This window comes from Procambarus clarkii, chromosome 20 (assembly GCF_040958095.1).
Source record: "Procambarus clarkii isolate CNS0578487 chromosome 20, FALCON_Pclarkii_2.0, whole genome shotgun sequence".
Lineage (NCBI taxonomy): Eukaryota > Metazoa > Arthropoda > Malacostraca > Decapoda > Cambaridae > Procambarus > Procambarus clarkii.
In genome coordinates, this window is record NC_091169.1 from 8798917 (window position 1) to 8816034 (window position 17118).

Sequence of the window (17118 nt, forward strand, 5' to 3'; positions counted from 1 at the left end):
GGCCCTAAAATTTAAGGGCTAAAGGGATTAAGGCTAAAATTTGGGTTAAATTTGGGAGCAATCTACCTCATTTTTTTTTGTTCATTTTGTATAGTCTTGATTATATTTAAATTTTTTCCCCCCTTTTATATCAAAATTTTGTTTTATAATTGCCATTCTTGCCTTGTTCTCCTACAACCAGCCTTCTTATACAAACAAGTATAGACCCAGAACTAAACCTCTTATCCACAATCTATGACAATCATCACTTTAATGATCAAAATTGCAGATATTTTACAGGTCATGATGTAAACAATGTATTAACACATAATCACAATATCTCAGTAATTAACTTGAATGTAAGATCACTTAGCAAACACCTCGATGATGTTAGTGCCTTGATTGAAACTAATGACAACAAATTCTCTTTTATTATACTTACTGAAACGTTATTAAAAGAGGATACTACTCAACTCTTTAACATGCCAAACTACTCAGCAATTCACAACTGTCGACCAATTCAGAGAGGTGGTGGTACTGCTCTTTGCTACCACCAAGAACTAACATTCTTAAAAGTAATTAGAACTAGTGGCTACTGTGGAGAGTATATTTTCGCCAGTTTCAGAGTCAAGGGTGCTGAGTCTGTCCTGACTGTGAGAGCAGTCTATAGAATTCCTAACACTGATGTGTGTCCGAATTCAACTCTAATCTTAAAAATCTAATACTTGATAACAGACTGAACAAAAACCATCTAATTATTGCAGGGGACTTTAATATTGACCTCTGCGAGCCTGAAAATCCTACTGCTGCCAGCTTCCTCAACTGTATGAATTCCTGCTTCCTCATACCCTTAATCACTAGACCTACTAGAATCACTGACTGTACTGCCACGGCTCTTGATCACATCTGAACCAACATAACCTCTCCGCTTACCTCAGGGATAATCATCGATAGCACTACAGACCATTACCCCCCATTTCTCCTAACTAACATTAACAAACCACCTCTAGAGACAAGGGAGATAAGCTTTAGGCTGCACAATGAAACTGCCATAGGCAATTTTATAGCTGCTGCTGCTAATGTCAACTGGGAGTCCGAGTTAGGTAACATAGGAGACATCAACCTAGCAGTGCAATCTTTTTTTCAAAAAACTCTCAGCATTTATAACACCCACTGTCCTATGCTAACGAAACAAGTCACAACTAAAAGGCTAAACAATTCTTGACTTACAAAGGGGATACTTAAATCCATTATAAAAACATGACCTTGAGAAGAAGTATAGGTTAGGAATCGTCTTCAAAGAATTTTCAAAGAATTACTCATCATTGTTATCTAAAATAATTAGGAGAGCCAAAATTAAATACTACGAAGATAAATTTACCCACACAAATTGCAACATAAACAAAACATGGAGCACAGTTTCACAAATATTGGGATCAAAGAAGATTTTAAATAACAAACCAATACTCCTGTCAAAAAATAATGGTCTGCTTTCAGCCTCTGACACTGCTTTTGAGTTCAATAGGTTCTTCTCTTCCATTGGGTCGTCCCTTGCAAATGATATTCCATCTTCCAGTACTAATATTCAGGACTATCTTACAGGTAACTATCCACAGTCTCTGTACCTAATGCCTACTAATTCCACTGATGTTACTGACATAATCCTTTCCCTTAAAACCAAGTCTAGTGCCCTTGAGGAGATACCAACTTTAATTTCCCAAAAAAAACCTACAGATGTTTAGCTCCTGTCATTGCATTGGTCTTCAACAAGTCACTTGAACTATAAACCTTTCCAGATATTCTAAAAAAAAAAAGCGAGAGTAACCCCTGTCCATAAATGTCGTGATCCCACTGATGTTAACAACTTCAGACCTATATCAATTCTGCCGAACGTGTCTAAAATATTTGAAAAACTTATCTACAAGCAGCTTTACTCTTATCTAGCCAAACACAATATACTTAGCTCCTGTCAATATGGCTTCAGACCCCAAAAAGCACTAACGATGCACTTATTTGTTTGATTAACTTGATACACGCAGCACTTGATAAAAACGAGTTTCCTATTAGGTTATTTGTGGACCTGCGTAAGGCTTTTGATACTGTCAATTACCAAAACCTTCTTCTTAAATTACATCATTATGGACTCAGGACACTCCCTGCAGTACCTTAAGTCTTACCTTACTGACAGGCTCCAATATGTTTGATTATGAATACCAATATGAATACTGAGCTAAATAAAGTCCATCACTGGCTAACTGGCAACCAACTCACCCCCAATTATTGACAAAACTTTCTATATTTTGTTTGGCAATAAATCCTCAAATCAAATAATTCTCAGGATTAACAATACCCAAATTTGTAACAAAGTAGATGGCAAATTACTTGGCGTTCTCATTGACCACAAGCTAAATTTCCAGGGACACATTCTAAATATATCAAAAAAAGTTTTAAAAACTGTTGGCATTCTTTCTAAGATCAGATATTATGTACCTCGCCCTGCCCTGGTGACACTATTACTCTCTCATCTATCCTTATCTCAAACTATGGTATTTGTGCTTGGGGTTCTACTACCCAAAATCATTTACATCCTCTAATTACTCAACACAAAGCTGCTATTAGGACAATATCTAGCTCTGGCCCCAGACATCACTCGGTACCCTTACTCAAATCTCTGAATATGTTAGATATTAGTCACTGCACATCCTCTCATGTATATTTTATATATATAAAACGCTGAATTGTAATGTCAATCCTGACCTTAAAAGCTTTGTAGAAGGTTGTAACAGATCCCATGAGCACCACACCAGAAACAAATACCTATTTGATATTCCAAGAGTACGACTTAGTCAAACTAGAAATGCTTTATAAATCAAGGGACCTCGAATGTGGAATGACCTTCCCAATTACGTTAAAGACTGTACCTCTCCCAACCAGTTTAAAACAAAAACTAAGTACTACCTAATTAACTCAATGTAACCTACCTCACCCCTTATTGTCAACCCATGTCTACGATTTTAAACAATACTGTTTGTTGACCAAATTGTATTTTTGTTTTTTTTCTGCCATGTTTCTACCCCCCCCCCCCCCCCCCCACCTTTTTCATTTTTTTTTTTTTTTTTTTCTCAACACAATTTATACTTTAATCTCAATTAGTATTAAGTTTTAGTCGTAGTGTTTTTCCTGCCCGAAACACTTTGAGTAATAGTGGTTTTAGGAATTGTATGTACTAGTTCTATCTATAAATCCATCAACTTTTGTATCTCACCTTGTTTGTATGTACTTTTCCTGAATAAATATTTGTATATGTATTTTGTTTTGCTAATTATCACTCCCTGATAATTAGCTCTGCTGATCAACACGGATCAGCAACAGATGATCAACAAGGTGAGAACTGCTGTAATATTGCCACACTCTAATTAATTAAAAGAGCAAAATCAACGTTGGTATCAAATCAGCTGTCAGGATAGATAAAAACAGTCCTCGCAGCATTAGGTGAATGCTCATCAAACTTGCAAATCCGACTGCTAAGTATGACCTCATGCAAACAGCTGCAAAGCAAAAAACCAACCGTTATATAAATGAGTGCCTTACCAAGCAGCGTGGATCCCTCCTCTACACACTGCATCAAATTCGCAAACAAAGCTCAGGTGTTATCAAGCAGTGCTACCCTAGGAATAGAACGATCATTATAAAGAAGAAAAGAACAGGCAGAAGATAAGAAATAAAGTGCGACCAACAACTACTGGCATTCGTTAATGATTGTGGCATATCTGAAAACCAGAATCCCTCAAATGCCAATACTGAAAGTAACTCATGAGTGACTGAGCCTAGCCTAACCTTGTCCAAGGTGTTGCCTTTTACTCTAGTGGTTAAATAATGCTCTCTCATCCATAAAAGTTCCTAATTTCTCAGTAACGTCTCAGTGTACTTATGTAAGTATCTTGTGGGAAAAACCTGCCGGGATTGATATGAGAGGAGACTATCAGGGACATGTACTGTACTAAATTAAAAATTACTGTCAGCAATTAATTCAACTAAAGTCTCTAGCTCGGGTCGTAAATCCTAGCTTCTCTTTTCCTTATGACAGATTGTGGGTTGTAAGGGGCAGGTGTGGTGAATGAATTAGTTGATAGGTTGATTGAAGATCCACAGTCCACCTGCAGACACGTATCTTACATTAACTTGTATTTTTTTATACAAGGATAAGATTTTAATAAATTCAGTTCTATGACTGAACACTGGTTCTGTTTAAAGCAGGGATTTAAACATATACATAGTCCAGCCTAGCACCATAACAATCAACAGCCAATATATTCTTATACTAATAACACAACAATTTAAATTGTAGAAGTATGATATTAAATGACCTTTAATGTGGTCTAAGTACTGTTAACTAAGCACTAAAGATTATATTCAATTAGATAAACTTAAAGGCTTAGATATTATCAGCAGGGAAGCGGAATGCATAGCAGTGAAAATAAACAGCAATAAACCAAAGCAATGGCCGTTAAAATGAGAACTCAAGACATCAGACTTGCAATACAAGGACATGAAATTGAGTGGCTACCTCTTTACAGTACCTAGGAGTCATAATAAACAGCCAGTTGAAATTCACTCAAGATATTTTTTATTGATATATAAAAAACCAAAGTACAAAAACAGGGAACAAATGCAAAACATACAAATACAAACAATCATGCTTATACATGAAACAAAGCAAACACCATGAAACAGACATAAAATACATACAAGAGGTCACAGGGAAGCACACAGGACACAAGCATGGAAACCCCATAAACAGCATGAGACAGAAAATGCATACAATACACAACAAATAAATAACATAAGTACAATAACAAAATTGTACAATAAAAAATATAAAAAAATTACAAGAAATGTACAGAAAGCCAATCACTCCTAGAACAGAAAAGGGGAGTAAATGAAAACACAAGCACAGGCAGTCCGACCCCCGCACACAGAGTAGCATAACCGGACACAAATGAGGACACCAACAACAGAAAAACAGTAAATCCAGAAAAACACATAAGAACATAAATACATAAAATATATACAAAGAATAAACCAATTACAAGGGCCAAAGAAAAAATCACACACACACACAACCCATGCAACAAACACATGGAACAGCAACATACACAACCACACCACCCCACACTAAGACACCCGCCACCCCAACACACAGGGCGCGCGCAAAGACAGGAAAGTAAGAACACCAAACACCCACAACCGCACACAACCACAACACAAATACCCATACAGGACAAAGGGAAATCACAAATACATCACAACAGGCCACGCAGGAGCCAGGAACAAACACACACACGCACAGACAAAGACACCCACCTGTGCACACAGGCACTGGGGAAACAACACAGACAGAAACCAACCACACGGATCACTCACCGCCCACTAGGACGCTCACTTTGTTCTACGCCAGGAATCGCATCGAGCCACGCGGAGGGCGGCACCACAGGCGCCCCAGTGTGCCCACCAATCGGAACAGGAGCAGAGTCCCCCCGTCGCACATCCTTCGACAACACCACGACGAGGTGCTGGTGGCCTACTGAGGAGAGCCACCAGCAGGGGGCACAGTGTCCAACACAGGAGGCAGCACATCGCCGCCCACAGCATCATCATCCATGGCATCACGCTCCTCTGCCCAAGTCCGGTGAGGTGACGCATCCCGAGCCGAACGACGGCGCTTAGAAATAGGCCGTTGATCGTCAGAATTATCACCCCCTATATGCGGTGCCTCAGAAGAACCATCGGCAGGCGGCCCCAGAGCCGGGGTAGCACGACCACACAGAACAGCAGCCTCAACGACGCAGGGCAAAAAGCCACTACCATTCAAGGTGACCGGATTCGGAGAAGGAAGAGACACAACAGGCGGAAGGGTAGACTCCAGCACACATAATGTATCCAGCGAGGGCGATGGAACCGGCAGAGGAGAAGAGGCACGTGTCAACGAGGAAACTACCAGAGGCAACGAGGCAGAGGGCGTGGGTGGAGTCACACACACCACCGCCCCGACAGCCCCGGGAAGCACATGTTCTTCTGCAGGAGATGCAGGCAGCACCACCCCTACAGCACCATCCAAGGTCACCACAGAAGCAATCGAATGCGGCAGCACCTCCGCATCCACCGAACGGCGGAGGTCCGAAGCAGGTGCTCCCAGGTCCCCCGAGCTCACTATTGGGGCAGACAGATCAGGGCCAGACGGAACGCCTGCCGGAACCACCGCAGGAACCACACCAGGCACCAGAACAGAGCGAGGATCCGCCGAGGAAACCCCACGCACAGACAAGCAGAGAAAGTCATCCTCCAAGAAAACTGAAGGGGCCTCAGCACGAGGAGCGTCACAGCTGGCCACCACGTGGCCTTCAGCGCCACACCGGAAACAGGTTCGTGTCTGACCCTGATAAAATATCCGCAGAGAGAGCCCACGAAATGAAACCCTGGAAGGAATAGGGTTCGTGACCCGCATGACGAGTGTTCGAGCGCCCAGACGGACCCCTTTCAGCCGGCCTGCACACAAAGTGGTGAACCGGTGCTTCACCACCACACCATACTGCGTAAACACCGACATAAGCTCAGCCTCGGGGAAGGTCACCGGCACACCGTGAACACTCACAAATGTCAAGGGCCCCCAGGGATCCGAGATCTCCACAGTCACAGTTGAAGAAGGAATAGGAAGTGAGCCACAAACTCCTGGTAAAGCAGCGACGTGGCAAACGACACCACCACACGGGTAGGCGAAAGCTTTTCCAGCCCCAGCAGATCAGAGACTTCAACATGGAGCACGTCCAAGAGCGCAATCTCCACAATGGGCCAGTCCACAGCACCAGAAAAATCCAGTCTCACAGTACCCGCCGAACACGGGTATCACCAGCAACAGCCATACCGCCAGCCGGATCCCTGGCTAGCGAGCGCACCGCACCTCAAACTGCACCCACCCCCTCACAATACCAGGCAGCAACTGTCAAGTCAGGCGAGCACGTCCTAACCCCCTGGCGGCCAACGAGGCAATCCCTTTGACGTCTAAATAATCGATTCCGGTCCACTCGAGAACAAAATCTAACAACACGGTTGACAGCCAATCACTAACAAGGCATACCTAGCGATTCTGGTGTTCAAAGGGATACAGGAGTTCCCACCAGGATACTCAGCCAGTAATCATGCATAATGGATCAATATTTGCACTATCATTGGAAAAGTTTTTTGACGTGAATGAGACGTTTTCTGAGCCACTGTTAATGTGATATATCTAGTGACATCATAGGTGTGGTTCTTACCGTCATTATTTGCGACATTGATGTCGACTTTCAATTTCAGAACCGTCTTAAGTATTTGATTCCAGCCTATTTGAGCAACAAAGTGAAGGAGTGTGTCTCCTATGTTACTCGTTACATTGACGTCTGCTCCAGCCTGGAGAAGCAACTTCACTACGTCGTTACGACCATGAATGGCAGCCTGGTGAATTGGTGCATAACCTGTAAACAGACATCACAATTGTTAATGGGCATAATTATCTATGAAACAAAGCTGTCAAAATACAATTCGCATTCTAAAAAAAATGTTTGGTGCATGTAACAGCGAAGAAAATTCTCTTCAAACATTAAATATTATTTTACCTTTAGTAAATAATTATAAGGTTGTTTAGTTTGAAAAAAGAGCATCAGTGTTGCTAAATCGCAATCTCAACACCATCTATCTCGTATCTTGTACCTCTATCATCATTACCTAGCTTCAATACCTTACATTTGTCAGCATTAAACTACATCTGTCAATCTTTTGACCATTTCAAAACCTTATTTAGATCGTCTTGAAGTGATAGTTCAAGATGAAGACGAATAGTATCTGCAATTATCGATGCAAGTAACTTTCCCACAATAGACGTTAAGCTAATTGGTCGAGAGTTTGATGCAAGTGATCTATCTCCTTTCTTGAAAATTGGTACCATATTATCAACCTTCCACGACTCTGGCACTCTGCCTGACTAATGATTTATTAAATATGGTAGACAATGGCTCGCAAAGCTTCTCTTTGCATTCCATAAGCACTCTGGCAAACACTTCTTCCGGCCCTGGGGATTTGTTTGCCTTGAGTTTCACTATTGGTTTAATAACATCCTTACTGGTAACTCCTAACTAGTCAACCTGTTCTCTTCCCCACACACATAGACTTGTTGGCTGAAGGCCAAACAAGTCTTTCTGTTAAGTTTCTCTTTAGTAAATACAGAGATAAAATATTTATTAAAAATACTACTCAGCTCTTCGTCATTATCACCTATTTGACCTGTCTCAGTTTTTAATGGACCTATCCTTTCACTAATTCAATGTTCGATATAACTGAAAAAATCCTTTATGATATTTCCGAAATCCTTTAGGAACGGATTTAGGAAAAGGAAAATCCTTTAGGAAAGAAATCTTTTAACAAAGGATTTGCTAAAGGATTTAGCAGGGATTTGCTAAAGGATTTAGCTTGCCCTGCTATGCGAACTTCATAGTTTCTTTTTACTCTCCTAATCTCTATTTTACATTTTTTACCAGTTGGAAGAATTCTTGTTCTAAATTGACATCCCCAGTCTTAATCTTTTTGTACTAAGCACTCTTTCTGTTTATAAGGTTCTTCAAGTTGGTGGGCTCCGGGTGTGTCCTCAGCCTTGGTGGGCTCCTGGTGTGCCCTCAGCTGTGGTGGGTGGCTGGCATATATTTTACTTACTATTTTATATTATTTTACACTGGATGACTTTTACGTTTTAGTTGGGAGCCGAGTTTTTGGTTTTGCTACCAAATGTTCTCTGTGTGAGGCAGGGCCGGTGCTTGTCACCCTGAGGGACTTCTTGAGCTCCCCAATCATCGGCCTGTCGGTTCGATGGTAATCTTGGGCATAGTTTTTCATCAAATCTCCTCATTTTTGTGGTGCCACGTGAGCAACACAAATGTTTTTTAGACCATCACCCCGACCGCACTTTAATGGTAATCTTTTGCATAGCTTTCCATTAAATCACCTCATTTTGGGGGGGCCCTGCGAGCAACACAAATGCGAAAAAGCTTGAATGGTCCCCCAAGCATATATGCGAATGACAACTCAGCACCCCAGAAGTACCTCGAACCTGGACCGCCAGCAGCACATTGCAACTGGTGTACACGGTGGCTTAAACCACTCGACCATCAGTGACCGTACAAAAAGTGGTGATAGCCGAGGCTATTTGAACCACCTCCCTGACGGCACTTTGATGGTAATCTTGAGAATTGCTTTTCATCAAATCGCCTAATTTTTGTGGGGCCACGTGAGCAACCCAAATGCGAATAATCATGAATAGTCCTTTACCATATGCAAATGAAAACTCCACACCCAAGAAGTGATTCGAATCCGTACCACCAGGTGCACATTGCAAATAGTGTACATGGTGCCTTAAACCAATCGATCATCAGTGACCATACAAAAAGTGGTGATAGCGGAGCTTTTTGAACTACCACCCCGACGGCACTTTGATGATAATCTTTAACATATCTTTTCATCAAATCATCTCATTTTTGTGGGGCCACGTGAGCAACACAAATTCGAACAAACTTTAATGGTCACCAAGCACATATGTGAATGAAAACTCCACTCCCCAGAAGTGACTCGAACCCGGACCGCCAGGTGCACATTGCAACTGGTGTACACGTAAATTTAAATAAAAATTAAAGGTAAATTAGGTAAAAAAAAGTGAAAAAGTGAAAGGTAAATTTTTCGGCTCGAATACGTCCAGAATGCCAAACCGTCTCCTAAAACCTTACAGGTCTGAGAGTACCAAATAACGCAATCTAGAACTGCAGTCGCAGAAAGTGCTGGTTCTTAATTTACTCCGGTAAACGTCTGTTGTCAAAGGTCGCGACTGCACCAAGAACTTGCACCTAGCAATTAGGGAAAAGACTGGAGCCAAAAAACAAAATAACAGGAAACATTTGCTCCTTCTCTCTGGCAACGAGACACAATGTCGCCAACTCGCCAATACTTGTCAGTGGGCCCCCTCGCATGGTTCTCTAAGACAGCAACCATGCATCCCGTGAGGAATGTGCCAACAACACCGAGTCTACCCTATAGATATATCGAATACGTTAAGGTGATGTCGTTACATCGTTCAAATGGTCGCCCAGTATGCACCCTGCTCGAAGCATACCTGTTACGAACCCGACTCTATCGTCGGAGCATGGAGCATCAACGCCATCTGCGAGTCTGCTCCCGAAAGCCCCACAACTTGGACGACGCCATCTAGTAGTGACAGGACTATACCAGCCAGAAATGCTAGTCTTGTCCTAGTAACGCGAGAGATAGCTAGGGCTGACCTCTAGTGAGGTGGTGGTCAGAAAAGCAGCGTCATCTATCATAAGCGGAGTTGGATGTATGTGTCTAAGTCAGTAAGTGTTGTTTCCTAGTGTCCCAATGTACTGATGACGTATCTGTATCCACAGAGTCGGCGTAGGGCTGCTGTGATACGAGGACAGTCAGTCTACCCAGGGCAGCCAAGGTCTCTCTACACCAGTCTGCTTTACGGAAGCAGTGAGCTGCTGCCGAAGAAGAAATGTGAAGTGTTCTACTGTCTACCTATGGAGTGGCAGTGACGGGATTCGACGTACCCGGGGCTGGCTGACAGAAGAGACGACTGACTAAGGTGCTGAAGAGGAGAGTAACCAGCGAGTTGCAAGAAGCTCCTGCCTAGGGCTCGCTACCCTAGTATTTGCACGTGAAGTGGCCCAGCAGCGCGAGGCTGATGGTATCTGCCAGCACTAGGCTGGACTGTGATTGTGGGCATTCATGAAGAAGCACTTGGTGAGACTGCGGTTTGGCTGGCCCGTGGCCAGGGTAGACTCATTGTTGTTTCCCAGTACCGGCTGAGGATAGTACTATGGATGAGGAAACACGGTAGCTTACAAGACTGCATCGATCGAGCATCGAAGAGCGCGTAGTGTCCCATGAGACACTTTTGTACATATTAGGTGTAGAAATACTTCTGTTAGGACTATATACATGAGATGATGGGAAATTAATTATATATGTGAATATACGGATAATCAATGAATTGTAGTATTTAAAGCACCCCCCCCTCTTTTTGTTTTACTTGCATTACCGAGCTCACTCCTTGAAAGCCACTACTAACTTGGGGCCGGATACCATAACTTTAGTACCACCAAAAAAGAACCCGGTTGCGACCCATTGTGGCCGTAACAGTACCACGAAAACGTCTGATGTACCATGTCCTATTTCTGGAGAAAGGTACATTTTTCGGGTTGATTTCGTCCATAATGCTAAACCGTCTCCTAAAACCTTCTAGGTCTGAGAGTACCAAATAACGCAATCTGGTACCACTGTCGCAGAAAATGATGGTTCTTCATGTACTCTGGGTCTGCGGAAAAAGTTCTCTACCGCACCGGAACCGAGAACCAGCACCATGCAATGAGGGAAAAGACTGGAGCCAAATAACTAAATAATGGCAAACATATGCTCTTGCAACAACGAAACATAATGTCTCCAACACACCAGTACTCGTCAGTAGGCTCCCTCGCACGGTTCCATCAGCCAGCAGCTTTCCCGTGAGAAAGGTGTCAGCCAAAATGAGTCTCCCCTATATATATCGAATACGTTAAGGTGATGTCGTTTCATCGTTCAAAAGAGTTTACAGTGGTCGCCCATCATGCATCTTGTTGCGAGCATACGAAAACCTCTGATGTACCATGTCCAATTTCTGGTGAGAGGTACATTTTTCGGCTCGATTTCGTCCAGAATAAGCACATCTAAGTGATCACATCAATGCCTTTAAACAACCTATCCCAATAATTATTAATTTATTAAATACTAAGTAATAGAACACTTTGATATACCTTAAAGAATTCCAGAGAACAACTGTATACAGTTTCCTTCGATTAAATATTTTCAGATCATTGCTGTCTTTAAAATATGTTTATGTTCGATGTATGTTTTTATGTAAAGAAATGCTTACTTGTGTGTGTAGATGTAAACATAGTCAGTGACAATAGAAGGGGAAATTTATGCAAAAAAATCCCCTAGAGACACTGAGAAAACATCATATTGGATATGAATGACTAAACGCAATTTTGCTTTCTTTTTTAACATTAACTCTGTTTAATAAAATACAATACTTCAGCTTTGCAGCTTACATGTACATACCTCACCGATTGCAATTCTTCCACTTTTCATAGTGTTGTTGTTTTCTGTGTATTTTGATTTTTTTTTATGTCTTTTTAATGTTTGCGCTGCATAGGATTTAAAAAGACATTAATGATTCAATTTTTTTTACTGCACTGAACATTGGAAGAGGGAAGTTTTTTACTCAAAGTCTATGCATATTCCATTGTCAATTGTGTTAAGAACATTTAATTTATAATTGGGGGGGGGGGGAACTATGGCTACATGGAATTGATAAGCTCTTTATTTTGAGCATGGGATACACACATAGTAGGCATCCATCAGTCACAGGAGACTATGGAGTTCCGCTCTGGTGTCGGCCTGGTCTGGAGTGGCCTCACCAAGGCGCAAAGCCAGGGTAGGTTAATATGGGGAAGAAGCTGTTACCCAGGCAGCAGGTCCCCCCTCTCCACGGCGCTGAAAGTCTCCAAAGTCTGGGATACAGACATAGTGTATAATATAGTTTAGGTTTGAATTGCGATTCCCACAACGAGACACAATTAGGGAAAAGACTGGAGCCAAAAAACAAAATAATGGGAAACATTTCCTCTTTCTCTCTGGCAACAACGAGACAATTTTGCCAACTCGCCAATACAAGTCAGTAGGCTCCCTCGCATGGTTCTCTCAGACAGCAGGTTACCCGTGAGGAAAATGCCACCAACCCCGAATCTACCCTATATATATCGAATACGTTAAGGTGATGTCGTTACATCGTTCAAATGAGGTTCAAATGGTCACCCAATAAGCACCCTGCTCTGAACATATAACGAGAAAGTCTGATGTACCACATCAGATTTCTGGAGAAAGGTAATTTTTTCCTCCCGAATATGTCCAGAATGCCAAACCGTCTCCTAAAACCGCAGTCGCAGAAAATGCTGATTTTATTTACCCCGGTAAACGCCTGCGGTAAAAGGTAGTGACTGCACCGAGAATTTGCACCTTGCAATTAGGGAAAAGACTGAAGCCAAAAAAATAAATAATATAAAACATTTGTTCCTTCTCTCTGGCAATAACGAGACACAATGTCGCCAACTCACTAATACTTGTCAGTGGGCTCACTCGCATGGTTTTCTAAGACAGCAAGCTACCCGTGAGGAATGTGCCAACAACACCGAGTCTACCCTATATATATCGAATACGTTAAGGTGATGTCGTTATATCGTTCAAATGATTTTCAAATGGTCTCCCAATAAGCTCCTTGTTCTGAACATATATAAAAAAAAGTCTGATGTACCACACCCGATTTCTGGAGGAAGGTACATTTTTCGGATCGAATACGTCCAGAATGCCAAACCGTCTCCTAAAACCTTGTTAGATAAGTGCACTTATCTAACAAAAATCAGTAGGAACTTGGATTATGTTCGCCCAAAATTGTGTTGCATGCAGACGTAGACCTCCATGAACTCTGGCACCCGCTGATGCTAGGATTACGTAACTATGAGTCGTTAATTAGGAGTTCTGCAACACAGTAACTTGGTAAGATAGTTGCCCTCTCTTCCGTGTAATGTCGTCGGAGAGGCAAGTGTTGATGCGTTCTGTGGTATGCTGTTAATGACGTTTCACTCGCATAGAGACACGTTGTTAATGTCATCTCTCGTGTGGTGGCTAGCGACGTTCTCGCGTCTTCTTCCTCCTCCCGATTGCGCATGCGTGGCTTTCGATAGGCATCTCGAGCGTAAATGGATTTATATATATATCAGAATTAACTAAGGAAAGAAGAGATTATGACGAGTATCTATGTCGCGTTTAATTCTCTCATGTTATAATATGGCTCCTCATAGCGTAAGTCGGTGTATTAAAGCTACGTAACTAATTATAAATGAGGAATATAAAGGGGAATTATTTTACATTTAAATAATTTCCACTAGAATGTTTATGTCACTTTCAGTGACGAATACATGATTTTCGTTAGTAATCTTCTTCAAAAATTAATTTGGCAACTGAGCTAGGGTCAGCCTCACATGAGGTCAGTGGAGAGATGGGTCAGTGTGGACTGGTTAGCAACTGGAGGCAGAATGCTCCTCCCCTGGAGCCGTGGCAGAACATCTAGGCCTGGCTGTGGTATTTTAAGGTATCTGTGTCTGAGTTATTGCAGTTATTTAATCCACATTATTTGTTGTAGTCAATTACCAATTGCCTCAGATCGGAAAATATTCAGTTAGGAAGTGTTCAAATAGGGTGTATTAATTTTTATTTTCTTTGATAATCTTTGATTTATTAATTTTGTTTAGAATTTTATGGTGTTTAGTGAAATTTCCCTCAACGTTTATTTAACATTGCTGTAGGGCTCAAGCTCCATGCTTGAGACTAGGCTCCCTCTGCAAGCCAGCAAGCACTTATTTAATATCGCATATAATCCCTTTGTATTTTGATTTATTCCACACTTAACGTAAATCTTATCCCTCCTTGTCTGATAACTGGGGATCCATTTTCAGGGTTTATGCCTAATTGACGGTATTCTGCTTCACGGCACTTCACTAGTGAGTGAGGTTAAAGGCTGACCCCCATTACAATAGTACTCTACTGCAAGGTGCAACGAAAAATTAGTGTCTTAGCGACAAATAATACGACTCTGCCTACTGCCCAACTTACCATCAAAACTATAGGGGGTCAAGGTCCAAATGTGAAGGTTGTTTGATCAGGGGTTCCAAAGAACATTTGTCACTAAACAGGAGGCAAATGATCTCAAATTAAAGCCTGTAATCCAAGTAACATTAAATATAACTGGGTTCCTGGCTAATACAGGACCTCAAGTCTACCAGATGGTGCAACCATTAGTACGTTTAGGCAACTATGTCCGTCGCGTACAAGCCATCATGGTGGATACAATTCCAACAGATTTACAAGAAAAGGGTCTAAAAGCTACTGCCACATTACTAAGAAAAGAAGGAATCAAATTGCAGACAAAATTAAATATAATCACCTCTCTGGCATGGGAATTCTTGTAGGTGCAGATTATTACTACAAATTCATCATTAGTCTAACCAAATATCAGGGAATAAACCTGTTAAATTTTGCAGGAGGCAAAGTTACTCACTGGTCCAGTATTTTAAGCCAGAGGAGGCCTATGCTTGCAAATAAGTTATTCATATTGAAAATAATAAATTGTCAGCTGATAATAAAACTCCAGTGAAAAATACCAGAGAATACAGCTGATCACATATTAACAAAGACTGATCTCAATATCAACATTTAAAGCTGAAGATGAGCTCATGAGGCTTCAGTGACCAATCGGTGACCAGTAGCCTAATCAACTACAAGTCACTGCTACCAATGTCACTGATCCCACTGCAGTCTCAGAACCATCCTTGAATTTAAAGATTGATACATTCAATCCTCTGAATTAATTCAACCAAAATCAATTCCTAATTTTATCAGCAAAAAAAAAAAAACATTAGAGAGCATAGTTGAATATCTAAACCGATGATGGATTTTGATACAATTATTGCTTAATCAAGATGTATTCTATAGGTCTCAGTTGTTAATCAGTGACCAGTAGCCTAAACAAGCTACAAGTTACTGCGACCAATGTCACTGATTCCACTGTAGTCCCAGAAGCATACTTGACTGTAATAATTGATCACATTCAGTCCTCTGGATAAAATCAAATTTAAATAGGCTAGAAATAAAGTCTCACAAGAAAGGAAGCATCAAGAGACTTCCCACCTCTGTAGTTTTAGTAGGAGACATTAGTTCTGTACAAACTGATGCACAAATGTGTCAATTACTAACCACTAACATCTATTTAATCTAATTATTCTGAGGATGAGTATCAGTGTTCGTCAGTTCTAAACAGTGAACTCCGACCCATGTGCCCCCCACCCCACCAGAATTATATCTGGAAAAACCGACATCTTCTAATAATCCTTGTTACAATATGCAGATAATTACACTGCTGTTCTTGTACTAACCTATTAACTAATTCAACACAAATTAGTTTAATAACTTGTTCAAAGAAAACGAGATTACAGTGTAATTTTCTCTTAAACATTTGATATATTATTGCCACGTCATTAAAATATCTACTTTCAATATAAATTAATCACTAAAAACCTCCAGTCCAGTGTTAAAATTAATAAAAAAAAAACGTTCCCTTTGACTGGATCAAATAAAACAATCAATAAAATCAACGCCTCTGTACCTTTGACCATAAATAGGCTGAAATTGAACCAGTTCTAGTGGCGTCACCAGCCAGAAAGGAGGAGGGAGGCGGCCATTGTTGAAACAGCATTACTCCTGTGAGGAAGCACAAAGTGGCAGCTACGTTTGCACTCGTAACCCAAGCCATCCCTAAGTTCTTCAGCTGCAAGAACCTCTAAATAACGAGAGTACATCGTATCCGGTTTGTCCAAAACAGTCCAAATTGTATTACTAGTCCTATTAATATAATTAATGACATTCCGGTTAGGAGACAGGCGACCCCCCCCCCCCCCAAAAAAAAAAACAGGGTGAGCCCCTCACAATCATTTAATTAATAATAATGATTTTGAACGTGCCATATCTGTGATAGGAAGTACATTTGCAATTGTTATATTGTATTCTTCCGGCAGATCTTCTGTGGTCACTAGGGAACCTAGCTACCTCAACTGGTAGCATCATGTGGGAACAGACACCATAGGCCTTGAGGCTCATATCTGGCTGATTGCTCACGCATCCCACAATTGTACCCATCTTGAAGCCTTCAAATTCGATAAGGCGATTGAGTACAAAACTAACACCACTTGATTATTCAACTAACCTCAGTAGAAATTTCCTCTCAATCAATAAATTCTTGATTGATAGGTTACTATAATTATGTAACCCACCATACTTGTGTTGGGGATTTGACATGTGGGAGAATATAAATCCATACAGTCCACTCAATAAAACACAGTTCACTAAGCTATCGAAAGAAATAATAAATAAGTCAATTATACATTATAAATT